This window comes from Artibeus jamaicensis, unplaced genomic scaffold (assembly GCF_021234435.1).
Source record: "Artibeus jamaicensis isolate MK-2021 breed Jamaican fruit bat unplaced genomic scaffold, CSHL_Jam_final contig_3230, whole genome shotgun sequence".
In the NCBI taxonomy this organism is placed as follows: Eukaryota; Metazoa; Chordata; class Mammalia; order Chiroptera; family Phyllostomidae; genus Artibeus; species Artibeus jamaicensis.
The window spans coordinates 1,888,841-1,901,582 of record NW_026521764.1 but is presented as its reverse complement, the minus strand read 5'-3'; positions in this window follow the sequence as shown (position 1 = coordinate 1,901,582).

Genomic DNA, 12,742 nt, shown 5'->3' with positions numbered 1-12,742 from the left:
CATTTTGTTTTTATTGTTTATGCTGTTACAACTGTTCTTATTTTTTCTCCCTTTCCGCGCCTCCTCCCAGCCCCGTCCTCTCCCCGGCCCCAGCCAGCCCCCATGTTGTTGTCCGTGTGCATGGGCTACGCGCAGACGTTCTTTGGTTAATCCCTTCACCCCTGTCATCCACACCCCTGCCGCACCGCCTTTCTGGCCGCTGTCAGTCTGTTTAATGTGTCTGAGCTTCTGTTCCTGTTTTGTTCATTAATTTATTGTGTTCAGTAGATTCCACAAATAAGTGATGTCATGTGGTATTTTTCTTTCACTGATTGGCTTACTTCACTCAGCATAATTTTCTCCAGGTCCATCCATGCTGTTGCAAAATGTACAAGTTTCTTCTTCTTCTTTTTTTTTTTTTTTTACTATTGTGTAATATTCCATTGTATAAATGTATCACAGATTTTTTTATCCACTCATCCACTAGTGGGCATTTAGGCTGTTTCCAAATCTTTTATAATCTGAATTGAATGTTCCCATTCTTTTCATTATATCAACCTGTGTCTTTTAAAAAAGCACAATGAACTAAACAATATGAACATACAAATGAACTAAACAAATGACTATAGAATAGTGAAGAGTTAGTTTGATGGAGGAGGCCGGGCAGCGGGCTGGTATAGAGCAGTGGTTTGGCACGTGGACCATAGGGTCAGACAGACCTGAATCCAAAATTCTTCACTCAGCAGCCTAATGAGTTTGGGAGCTACATTCTTCAGAGGAGCTATTCTAAGTTTTACATGATAGTGCACTAAATAAAATACTTGGTTGGCAGTGCCTGGCACATAGTAAGTGCTCAACAAATGCTGGCTATAATTGTTATTTATTTTCAGGAGCTTAAAGACTCTCTGTTTCTAATACCTTTACAGAAGTAAAATCTGGGGTTCAGAGAGTCAAAGAGAATTTCTCAAGGATATTTCTCAAGGATAGAGTTAATCAGTGACTGAGCTAGAATTGGAACTCAGCTCTTCTGAGTCTTGTCCCAGACAATACACCACTCACAAGAGGATGTCAAGAGAGTTTTTGAGTTAGTCCTCTTAATGATGACCATATTTGTAAACCCCATGGAATGGGATCTTTGAAACCAGTACTGTTCTTGAAAAATCCAGGTTGTGGATGCTATTATTATCTTCAGAGGCATAACTTTCTCTTCCTCCTTTCTAACACAACCCCAATTTGGTCCAGGTATCCACCCTTCCCCCGTTGCTAGGAGTGAATTCTGTTAAATCTAAAGCAGAATACACGGGTGACTTGTTAAAACTCAGATTGCCGGACCTCGCCCTCAGCATTTCTCATTCATTAGAACTGGAGTGAAGACTGAGAATTTGCATTTCTAACATATTTCCAGGTTTTCAGAAGCTTAAGCTGCTGATCTGGGGACTGAACTTTGAGAATCCCTGGTTTCAAACAACCGGTGTCACCCCTTTGTCCTGGGGAATGAACAAATGAAGTAAATGAGCCGAGGATTCATATTCCTTGGTTGGAAGATTAACTGTTTCCTGATGTAGGTAAATAATGAACAATTGTTGGTTACTGGCAGCCATCTTGTTGCCACGAGGAGAGGACCAGCCTCAGTAACAAGTCAGTGCTGTAGACAGCAGAACAGAGAGAGGAACTTTGATGACGTTATCAAGCCACAGACTCAACCAAGCCAGAGTCTTGATCTTCCTCTGCACCTCCCAGTATGTGCAAGATTGTGCACATTTCCTTATTTCAGCTACTTTAAATCAGAGTTTCTTTGCTCTGGCCACATGTAACAATGTCCAATAATTTCTAAAACTCAATAAAATGCCAATACCTGTATTTGAAATACGTAACATTTTAATTTAATGCCAGGTTTTCCCTCTCCCAGATAGCTGACAATGTTATCTTTCATCAGTGAGATAATACATGTATAAATAATCATTTATTTCTATGCTTTAAGTCACAGAAAGTACTTAATATAAACATAACCCCATTCTTAATGCTTTCATCTCATACTGTGAGCAAGAGAAAACAATTTTCTTTCAGAAGGTTCTACGTGGTTAGTTAGTAGTTGTCAGTGAAAAACACACTCCAGTACATTCCTAAATTAGGACATCCTTGAAATCCTTAGACAAGATAAATCCTTCTAGAGAAGCTGATGCACATCATCTTAACAATTGCAGTTTGTTCAAGCCTTCATTCTGTCTCTCAAGTACAGGAAGGAGCAGAAGTGAAATCAATTACCTTACCCTCTGTCAGGTTTGTACATGAATAACTGCAACTATGAGAAGGATATGAAAAATGAAAAAGCAAAACTCTCAAATAACATATTAGCTCTTGCTTTTTGCATCTCAGCACTGGAATACTTACCCATTTCAACATTTCTTCCCTAGAGAAACCTGCCATTCATTCTTTATGACTGTAAGGAAACGACATTTTTGTCTGTGATTACTTTTCCATGTAAAACTTCTCTCCATGAAAGGTCATTTTATTGTGGCATGAACATTAGGTACTCTTTCAGAAAATACTTGTTACGTAAGAACAGAACCTACCTAAGTCTTCCAGTTATTTTGCCAGGAGCCAATAACAAATTTTGAGTTTTTCTGTTTCCCCCAAGCCAAAGACCATGATGAATAGTAATAAGAGCATCTGTTGCTACTTAGTACTCTGTATCAGGCATTGTGCTAAGGGCTTGATAGGGATTATCTCATTTCATCCAATCATTAATTCATTCAACAAATATTTGCGAAACATCAAACATTTGCCAGTCTGGTGCTACAGACCATATTGAGCTAGAATGTTCGCCAGGGTACAGAAGAGCAGCCATCTGGTTTGGGGCCCCGGGGCAAGAGCCATACTGCCCAGGAGGTGAGAGACAGCGAAGATAAAAGTCACATTCCCTCCTTTTTACTCCCTGAGTTTCTGCTGTCAGTACAACCTGCTACTGTGTTTCTCAAAGTTTATTTCTTGATATTTCCACAAGAGAATAATAGGTGTTATTTTAAGAGTTTCTGGGACCAAAAATTTTTGAGGGGAAACATGGGGATTCAACCATTAAATGGAGTTGCTTACTATAGAAGTTTACAGTGCCTCTAATATGCCTTTGGGTGCTCCAAGAAGGTGCCGTGTTCTGCACCACGTATTTCCCAAACTCGTGTGACCGTAGCCCACCGTCCCACCCCCACTTCTACCCCACAGGCGGTATAGGGAGTCAGGGGTCCGTGGCACCCGCTACAGCAAGGACTGAGCCAAGCTTTTCATTTCTCTCTCCACTCCAAAGCTCTCTCTACTCTGAAAGCTCCAGTTTTTATTCTCTGCAATTTCAGACTCCCCGCCTCCCTGCCAGTCTTCTGCGTCTCAAACCCTTCTAGTTTTCAAACATCATAGACATTTCTAGTCAAATCTGAAATATCTACAGTAGACATGAAGCTTGTCAAACGCCTTTGCTCATCCACAATGACTGGGGGAGGAGGGAAGAAGAGGACATTTATAATCAGAAAGAAAAAATGTAAATTTCAGTAAATAAATGAAAGTTTGTACAGCTCCTCCGAAAAGCTGCTAACTCCTGACCACAACCAAAATGCGTTAAAAATTAAAGTCATGGATCAGGATATCTTGAATGCAAAAGTGAAAGGGAAATCTAGGAAACTGCCTGTGTAATCTGGTTATGTTTCAAAGTCAAGTCCAATAATTCTTATCGAAGGAGGTGTGGAGAGGGAGGGAATGGTCATTGGAACTTGGATCCTGTAGTTTGACGTTTATGTTAGCCAAATAACTTAACCATTTCCAAACCTGGACTTCTTCTGTGTAAAGTGTGTAGCTATATATTGTTGTGAGTTGCTTCTCAGATGAAGTCCAATTGGAAAGCAATAGTGTAAAACAATAAATCTATATTTATAAAGAGAACTCTTAACTCTGTATACCTTTTCCTCCTCCAATCCATCCATCAGACCTCATCATTCTCTGGAAATTAGTGTGAGGAGAGGGGACATGTGGGGAATTCTGTAATCCACAATTTCCTTTTGGAAGAGAAAGTTTTTGTATGAGCCAGAATCTTTGTAGGAAACTGAATTCTCCACTCAAAATCATTTAACAAAAGAGGTATTAATTAGTATATGGACTATTCACAGAGATGAGGGCATGGACAAGGGAGCCAGCAAGGATGTTGAGGTACTAGCGATGACAGTGGGAAGCTATTACCACTGCAGTTTGAGGAGGCAAGGAGAGCTAAGGTACTAGCAGCTGAAGAAGGAGTCATCCGCTAGCAGGGGTGTCCACACTTTTGGTGTCTCTGGGCCATATTAGAAGGAGAAGCATTGTCTTGGGCCACACATTAAACACATTGCAACACATAATCACACACACACAAAAATCTCATGTTTTAAGTAAATTTATGATTTTGTGTTGGGCCGCATTCACAACCATCCTGGGTTGCATACACCAGGCTGGCGGCAGGTTGGACCCTCCTGTGAAGCTGGGCTTATAGATACAAGACATGGAAACAGGAGGGAAATCTTTCCCTCTCTGTTCTGCAGTATCTCCCACTGGCCCAAACCAGATAGAACCAGAGATCGAAGGAGCCCAGGAGATGCAAATGAGCAGTGAGAGCCTCTCAGGGCCCTGACCAACCAATCTCTGGGGGCGAGATGGACAGCAACCAGGCCGCTTTGCCACACTCCTAACTTCTGGGTGAAAAACTTTGAGTAAAATCACAATATGTCAACTAAGAGAACATTTTAAGTTCAGATCAGAGTCCAATCCCCTCATTTTACAGATGACACATCTGAGATCCACAGAACTTGTTCAGTCACACATCTCACCCGATCACTGTGAGGTTTCAGCTTACTCCTGACTTCTGGTTCCACGGTGCATCTCCTCCTCTCTCCCACTCTGCATCTTTTAGACCCTCTGAGTCTACTCACTATCTTATTTCTGCCTCGCAATTCAGTTTCTCAGACCTTCTGTGTCTCCTTGAGAGGAAAAGGAAAATGAAGATTTTCTCTCCAGGCAGGTATATGCCACCAACACTAGGCTATTTATCTGAATCAGATGCACATGGCACATGGCACAGAGATGAAAATGTGATGATAACAAAAGCCCACCTACGTCGCTTTGGGAGAACTGGATGAATAAGAAAAAACTGACTCAGCAGAAAAGCTCCAAATGCACCACAGCTGATAAGTAATAAGGTAGTTAAAATGCCGACTCAGTATTTTGACTGAATTCAGGTTCAGTAGTGGCTTTGGCCACCCAGGGAATGCAGGATACTTTAGGTTTCAATACTCTGGTGACAGCCTTAGGGAGAATTGGAAAATGGTTGACTTTTGCCTTATGTCATTTCATGCCCACTCCTCTTTCCAAATTTCTTTTGACGATTCCTCCCCTTGCTTCATTCCTTGGCACCAAGAGCTAGTCCCTGGCTCAGCCAGGAGCTGGTCATCTTCCCCCCTTGAATATAGCTCAGCATTTCAGACTGTCCCTGGCCTTTTGCTCGTGGAGGTCTACCTGTCCTTGATTCAGTGAGATTTCAGCAGAAGACCTGCTAAACAAAGTTGTGTTTAACTGTTTAAGGTTGCTAGTTAGAGTGTAGTGTGTTACCATTCCCAAGTACTCTCCTCATATTCTCATTCCTGGCCACTGTCTGCACATTTACCATGTTTCGATCTGAAATAGAGCCCACAGTGGGATATGCACATACTCCGACCTGGGCCAGAGGGGAAGACCGTCTAGCACCACTTCTCCAGGGAGACGCAGAGGAAGGTAATGTGTAGCCAGCTCTAGAGAAAACTGTCAGGTGGGATTTGAGGCCGTGTTAGCTCTTTCTTTGGCTCTTGGAGAACATCATGCTATCAAATGTTCACCCCCATTTTCAGAAAATCCATTTTGTCTATGAGTCATTCAAAGAAAGATCTTTCGAGGAGATTGTTATTTCACAATACCATCAAACACCAAATTTCACCAATACTATAAAACACCAGTCAGACTTCCGCCAAGATGGAGGCATAGGTGGAGACGTCAAGCTTTTTCACACAACCAAGTTGAGAGACAACTGAATATTAGCAACAGAAAACACAGCCAGAACACAGAAAATTAAACTTTTTGGAAGTCTGTTAACAACAAATTCTTCAGCCTGACTGGTAAGAGGGGTGAAACCAGCAGCTGGCGGAGCGGGGTAGCACAGGAAAACTCGGTCAGACAGACTCAGGTGCGCGGAATCCAGGCACAGGGTTGGACCTAGTGAGAGACCCAGCGAGCGACCTCAGGGAAACAGCGAGGGAGCAGGGCTGCGGGTTGACTCAGAGTAACCCAGGGCCACTCAGAGTCGCCGGGTTATGATGCTGTATGTGGAGGTCGCGCATTAGTGCTTGCATAGACAAGCGAGGGAGTGGGCGATTGGACGGGACCCAGCCGTCCCCACAGCTAGCAGCAGCGGAGGGCACTGCCAGTTCCCCACTCTGACCCCACCTCCACATACAGCATCATAACCCAGCGACTCTGAGTGGCCCGGCCCTGGTGAACCACCTAAGGCTCTGCTCCTCACCCAGCTGTGTGAAACAGCAGAGGGGGCCGCCATTTCCCCGCTCTGACCACGCCCCCACATACAGCGTCACAACCCAGTAACCTGGGAGTCCAAGGCACCGCACCTTGTACTTAACGGGCGAGAACAGACCAAAAATGGCTCAAGAAGATCTCAAAGCCCCAGAGCCTATAAATCTAAGCGATGAAGAAATAGCAAAACTCTCAGACGCACAGTTTAAAACACTGGTGATCAGGATCCTCACAGAACTGGTTGATTATAGCCACAAATTAGACAAACATATGAAGGCGAAACTAATTGAAATGAGTGGAATTGCACAGGAAACCAATAGCGATGAAAAGGAAACTGGGACTCAGATCAATGGAGTGGACCAGAAGAAAGCAAATAATGGCCAAACAGAAAAGAGTGAAGAAGCAAGAATTCAAAAATATGAGGAGAGTCTTAGGAACCTCCAGGACATCTTTAAACGCTCGAACATCTGAATTATAGGGGTACCAGAAGGGGGAAAGGAACAGCCACCAGTGGAAAACTTATTTGAACAAATAATAAAGGAGAATTTCCCCAATCTGGCAAAGGAAATAGACTTCCAGGAAATCCAGGAAGCTCAGAGAGTCCCAAAGAAGTTGGACCCAAGAAGAAACACACCAAGGCACATCATAATTACATTAACCAAGATTAAAATAAAGGAGAGAATCCTAGAAGCAGCAAGAGCTAAGGGGACAGTCACCTACAAAGGAGTTCCCATCACACTGTCAGCAGATTTCTCAAGGGAGATCTTACAGGCAAGAAGGGGCTGGGAAGTATTCCAAGTCATGAAATCCAAAGGCCTACAACCAAGATTTCTCTATCCAGCAAAGCTTTCATTTAGAATGGAAGGGTGGCAGATAAAGTGCTTCTCAGATAAGATCAAATTCAAGGAGTTCATCATCACCAAGCCCTTATTATATGAAATGTTAAAGGGACTTACCTAAGAAAAAGAAGTTAAAAAAACATGAACAGTGAAAGGACAGCAAACTCACAGTTATTAACAACCATACCTAAAACAAAAGCAAACTAAAAGGACAGTTAGATCAGGAGTGGAAACACAGAAATGAAGATCTCAAGGAGGGTTAGCAACAGGGGAGTGGGAGGAGGAGAAGGGGGGAGAAGGTACAGAAAATAAGTAGCATAGACAGTAGATAGAAAATAGATGGGGGGCAAGAATAGTATGGGAAATATAGAATCTAAAGAACTTGAGACACATGGTCATAAACTAAAGGGGGGGTGATGGTGGGGATGGGGGGTAGGGTGGAGGGGAATGAAGGGGGGAATAGAACTGTAATGACATAATCGATAAAAAAATAAATAAAAAAAAACCAAAAAAACACCAGTCAAATTTCACTTTTCCCTTTGTTCATAAAGACTAGCTTTATTTGCATCAGTACTGATCATCATCTTCTTTTATAGCTAGGATTAAATTGCTTAGTTCTAGAAACTGTCATTAACTATCTTCAAGCTGTAAAGTTTGAAAACCCAGCTGGTTTTTACTTTTTATACTTAATCTCTTCCCCAGTTCTCTGCACTCACCCCTGCCATCACATTCTTTTCTCAGAAATACTTTCTGTGCAATGTCAGTGATAGTATATGGAATGAAACCAGCAGGACTGACCAGGTATTACACCAGAAAAATCTCTCACCACGAACTTCAGGCAGAGTACATGAATACAACTGACACGGAGTCTGAGGCTCATGTTAGGAAACTAATAAATGATTGTTGATCTTGCAATTTGTAGAAAAACAGGCCCTAGAGATCTGATATATAGAACAGTACGGTGACTATAGGCCACATTATTATATCATAATCATCATACTCGTTAAGAGTCTATATTTTAATTATTCCAACCACAAAAAGGAAATTATAATTATGTGACATGATGGAAGTGCTAGTTATAGCTACAGTGGTAATCATATTGCAAGATATAAATGTATCATGTCAAAATGCTCTGCACCTTATATTTATACAATGTTAGATGTCAAATGTATTTCAATTAAAATGACTATTGATTCTAAATTAAAATGTGGCTGAGCAGTGATTTGCAATAAAACAGACTTACAGAGAAGGTTTAAAATTGCAGAGCGTGAAAAAGTCTGCATTAGTCATCAGGGAAATGCAAATTAAAACCACAATTCGATACCATTACATACCCACCTGAATAGCTGGAATTTAAAAGACTCCTATAAATATTTAAAAGAATCATATAAATATTGACAAAGATGTTGAGCAACTGGAAACCTTATATTCTACTGATGAGTGTGTAAATGATATAATTACTTTGCAGAATTATTTGACAGTATCATGCAAATAAGAGCATATAATGAACCTAAACCCAATAATTCCACTCTTGGATGTACACCACGTAAGTGCCCATAAATGTGCACTGAGAGTCATGAACAAGACTGCTCCCAGCAGCATTATTTGTAATAGCCCTGACCCTCCACTGAAAACAACCCAGACATCCCTCAGCTGTAGAATTGTCTGATACATTGTAGAATATTCATACAGCAGGATACCATACAGCAATGAAAAATAATAAACTATAAGTACAACAGGAAATATGGGTAGATTCCAGAAACATAACGTGGAGAGAAAAAGTCAGACTCAAAAGTATATATGCTGTATGATTCCACTGACATAAAATTTAATGGGCAGATCCACTAAAGCAGTAGCAGTCAAAACTGAGGTTATTTTGGGGAAGGAGGGAGGAAGTAATATACTAGGAACAGGCCCAATGGAGCTTGTTGTCAGTTCTTTTTCTTGACCTGGGTCTGTGGTTGCATTGTTCATCTGTGCCAATCAACTGAGATAATCATTTTTCTGTTTTCTCTAATTTTTTATATGTATACTTCAACTAAAAAGTATAATTGCAGAGTGGCAGGGATGGTCCAGGTCAGCATGACCTGCCCCTCCTTAATCCCTTCAGGCTATATGTCCTTCAACAGTCTCCCTGATTTTTCTCAGCGCCTGAGAGTGTCTTACTGCCCGTGGACTCCCGAGTGAGAGGCCGCCTTGGACATGGCCAGGCTGACATCTGTCCACATTCCTTTCCTTTGCCTTTCCTATTTTCTTCCTGAAAGCTTTGTTCTGCCCTTTCTTAGGGACATCATTATTTCATCTTTGCTTACTTTTTCATGACTGGTGTGATTTTTCACTTCTTGGTTTTGTTTAAATTTGAAAAAAAAATCCTCGAGAATGACTTTAGGGATTAGAATCATGGCTCACTCATAGAGGTGGAGGTTTTTTGGGATTGCAACCTTTAAATGTCACAAGATAGCTAGGCCTGGACATGTCTCCCATGCCTGTGCAAGGAAGTGTCTCGGTTAAGCAGAGAAGGTCTAGAGAAGGTGTTCCTTGGTTCCGCTGGCCTAACGGGTATTAAGAAAGACCAGCTGGATGGTGTCTTTAGTGAACATTGCTGATGATGCTGAATCCGCTCCCTGAAACTTTTTACTGGCTTAAATATCAGGGTGTGGTGATGATGACTAAGTACATGAGAACAAAATTTGAAAATGGAAGTATTATTCATACAGTAGACTGTCTTAACCCAACTATTACATATCACAACGAATGGGCTGGCAAAATTCTTTGGGGGTGTGGTTCTTCCTGCCTTTTCTTTCCCTCCTTCTCCTTCCCAGACTCATCTACCCGTTAACCATTAGTTGCACTTTTTGAATTCCTTGGGGATACACTTGGCAAGGAAACCAAAGAGGTGTGTGACCTGCTTGCTGCCTCTGCTCTCTGGGAAAGAAGTTAACACATAGGAAACAATTTTCAAAATATTCAAGGTAATACACAATGAAATGTTATGCTGGATACAATGGAAATGCCTTGTTTCTGATGATGTACACAGTATACTCACTGAATACTCACTGAAGTGTGCTGTGTACTCACGTATACAGTGAGTGGTCAGAAAGGGGAGAAATCCTGTTTCCACTTGGCCTGGAAAAGGCTCGTAAACCAAACCAATACAGCAGAGGGAACTGCCATCTCTTCATGTTCTCCTTTAGCCTGTATTTCTGAAGGTCTTCTGTGGGCCAAGCTGTTACTTTTACTACTGTGGGGACCCAAAAATGACAAAGCACAGTTCTTCTTTGAGCTGGTGGTGTCCCTGTTTATTACAGTTACCTATATATTTTTTCTGTGTGTTTTTTGTTGTTGTTATTTGGGCTGCCATTTGGAGGAGATTATCTCCATACAAGCTTGTATTTTTATACTAAGTACTCACTAGTGAGGTCTTTTGCTTCCAGCAGCAAGAGCTTCTCGGTGGAATTTCTAGGGCACTTTAAAGGACTTTGAAGGACTAATTGGCTGAAAGTAAAAGGAAGAATGTTTAATTGAGCTTCGCATGGACAGAATTCACAATGTGATATGGAGTCTGTTGTCTTCTTATTTTAAAAAGTAATGCATATCTCTTTTTCTGGTTCTAAAACTAACTCCTGTTTATTGTAGAACATTTGGTAAGTTCAAAACCATATGTGAAGAAGAAAATAAAATTCACCCATGACTTCTCTATTAGTACACGTTGCTGATAGAGTCTTCTGACACAAACATTTGCAAAATTGTGACAATGTCAAGTATACTGTTTTATATCCATTTTTTTCATCTTTTTCCCAGGTCATGAAATATTTTTCCCAGGTCATAAAATATTTTAAAAATGTGATTCATAAAAGCCATATAACAAGATTCAGCCAACAATAATTCTTCTAGAAGACAATGGCCTTTTAAAATATCTTAGAAGATATATGGGGATATCTTTTCATTTTCAGTCTGGGTAGAAGTTAGTCATTAGGTTTTCTATACCATCTATGTGCCTTTCTTGTCAAGATAAACAAGATTGACTCCTCTATTCAAAACCAAGAGAAGGAAGAATTTTCCCTTAAAAATATCTGTTATAAAGATATTAAAATTAACTTTAATATAGGGATCTCCTTTGAAAAATATAGAGAATGTTTTCTTCTTTCTAGATGTTACTCCTAGAAAAACTTGTAACCAGTATTGAAGCATAAAGTTCTCTTTGCAAAATGCAATTGGTCCAGCTTCTTTCACTTGGTCCACAATTCTGGAAGTTTACTTATTGGTTTATAGAAGGTGAAAGGTACAGCAATTCACTTAGAATATCTTAGGAGATGCAGATGGGAATCTTGCAGAGCCTGGGCTCTGCAGAGCCGTTGCTGGACCTCGGAGATGCTGAGCCCTAACACCGGGGACTGGAGCTGTAGGAAGTGGCCATCTCACTGTCCCCTGGCCAGCGGGACTTCACTGGTCGCCATCTTTGTTACAGTGACTCATTCTACTCTGTCTCTACTTCTACTGCTCCTTTGTTACCAGTTGCTTCATCCTCAACTTTACATGTCTTTTCTCTGCCTAATGTCTTCACTTTACTCATAGTTCACTCATAACTTACCCCTCTTAGGGTTTCTTCCTACTGTCTTACTTTTTAGCTTCTACTCCCACCAGGTGATTGATTGATTTTCCCTTTCCATTTCCACTTCAAATTCTTGGAAGAGAATGGGTATGGGTAGTCACTGCCATCCTTGTTTGGGTAGAGTGCTCACATCGGGGCACTTTTCAGGCCTGGCTGCCTTTCGGTTATCTGGTTGTGTGAAGCGGGTCGTATGCACATGCCATGGTTTAAGCTGCTGTCTCAGCTAGGGGCACTCGCTGGAGCAGCTCTCTTAGACCTAAAGGGAATCTGGCATGGCAAGACAGAACGACCTTAGTCACGTTGTTTTTGTTTTGACTTTTAAAAATACGTGCCGATCATTAAAGTAACATGTTTTTCATGTTTTTTCTTTCAAGGCAAAATTCTCCTGACTCTTTCATTTAAACTAGTCATGTTGGATAGAAACAAAGCATAGGTGGGTGGTTGCCAAAGTCTGGAGGTGGAGGAAACGGGGAGATGTTGGTTAAAGCATACAAACTTCCAGTTCTAAGGCAAATAAGTTCTGTGGATATGATGTACAGCATGGTGATTATAGTTAACGGTGCTGTGTAATATACTTGAAAGTTGCTAAGAGAGTAGATCTTAGATGTTCTCACCACACACGCACATACACACATATGCAGAAAGGAAAAATGTAACTATATGAAGTGATAGATGTGTTAACTACCTTATGTATTATTTCATCATATATATATATAGTTATCACATTGTACACCTTGAACTT